This window comes from Stegastes partitus, unplaced genomic scaffold (assembly GCF_000690725.1).
Source record: "Stegastes partitus isolate 25-593 unplaced genomic scaffold, Stegastes_partitus-1.0.2 Scaffold1371, whole genome shotgun sequence".
NCBI classification, from domain to species: Eukaryota; Metazoa; Chordata; class Actinopteri; family Pomacentridae; genus Stegastes; species Stegastes partitus.
In genome coordinates, this window is record NW_007579102.1 from 1814 (window position 1) to 3538 (window position 1725).

The 1725-nt window shown below is 44.0% G+C and overlaps 1 protein-coding gene across 1 annotated transcript in view; it reads left to right on the forward strand.

Moving 5' to 3' along the window:
- Window positions 1-1725, forward strand: part of LOC103370108 (gastrula zinc finger protein XlCGF57.1-like) — a 4711-nt gene that overhangs the window by 656 nt on the left and 2330 nt on the right. The window lies entirely within an intron of this gene.

Here is a 1725-nt window from a genome sequence, read left to right on the forward strand (position 1 = left end):
TGTTAGCTTCTGCTGTTAAAGTCAACAGGATGATAGCCTGTTAGCTTCTGCTGTTAAAGTCAACAGGATGATAGCTGTTCCCACTGTTGTTGTGGTGAAAATATTCTTATTAAAGGCTGATTCCACTTAAATCTGTCCCTTTAGTCACCTAAACAAGAACCTTTTCACGATGGATGTGATGAAGCCACGTTGGCTGGTGTTTAAATGACGAGCAGCTGTTCTTTATGTCGCTTGCTGCACTTGGGTTTTCTGGTGTGAACAGAGTATTACAGCTTCAAAGCTGGACTACTAGTCTGTAATTTAGATCTTATTAAAGTCTCAGCTGTGAATGTGTATTAAACCTGATGACTTCAGATGTTCTTGTATCTCTTCCTTTAGCTGCAGGAGCCAATTATAGCTGCTACACAACTTATACAATGAGATCATGTGTCCTCATAAGTTTTTACAGCTTACAACAATAGTGAGGGCAGGTCTGTGCAATATTTCTTAAATGTCAAATTATTCTAAACTGTATTACGTCACAGTTAAGGTCTCAAAATACACAAAGAATGCAACCTTGCCAACAAACAGCAGCTGAATAAAACAGTGTGAAGAATGTGAGAACATGTGAGCAGAACCTGGAGGTGCCGAGCCCTGAGGAAAACATTTTAAACACCAGAAGACAATAAGTTTTGACATTACTGGTTCAGATGTCGGTGAAGCATCGTGTTGCGCATTCGATCGAGCCACCATAAGATGATGATAACTCTCTCATTCAAAAGACATGATGGGGCGGAGCCTCTATGAGAGGCGTGGCCTATGTGTGAGGGGTGGGACAGCTCTGTCACACAGGTGCAGCACACACAGGTGATGATGGAGTTCTAAAATGTGATTAAACTTTTCTGCCTGTGATTCAGAAAAGAGCTGTTTCCACAACAGTAACAAGTGGTTTGTTTTTGAGAACAGAAACACAATCAAACTGTGGAAACATTCAGCTGAACTTCATGACAGACAGGTGGAGGAATGTTTGACAGCTGGGTTCGTGGTTTATCCCTCGATAACCGGGGGCCCCATGTACAAAGACTTGCGTGGATTTCATACCGAAACCTGGCGTACGCTTCAATCCTGAAAACTGCGAACGCACAAACAAATCCAGATGAACCACAGTGAGCGTACGCCTGAATCCAGCACATTTCCTTTGTACATCTCACTCAGCGTGGAACTGACATGTTGGAGAACCAGACTCCTCCCTCTCCACGCCCCCAATTTAAATATGCAAATTAGTATAAACAGGGCCGACAGGTGGGATTCCCTCTCTGAGGATCAGATACCAGTAACCAGGATGAACTCACCCCGTTAGAACAGATTGTGGGTGATGCTGCTGTCACAGGGGTGGTGGGAGCACACGTAGGTCACTCAGATCACCCCAAGGTCAGTATATATATATATAGTTGTATGTATATATATATAGTCACACCATATATATATATGGTGTAACTCACACATTTATTCACTACACAGGTCATACAATCATCTGCTCGCAGCCAAACACCATACAGGTTCATGTGTAATCATGCCAGGATGTCAAAGAGGAAATCAAAACTTTGTCTCATGTCAGATTACTCAGTTTGTTATTTTCCAACAGCCAATGAGGCAGGAGGAGACTGAGACCCAGTCCCAGCCTCGTACCACAGACCCGCGGGATTCCTCCAGCCTCCCCGGCGTCAGCTGATCCTCCGGTCCGCC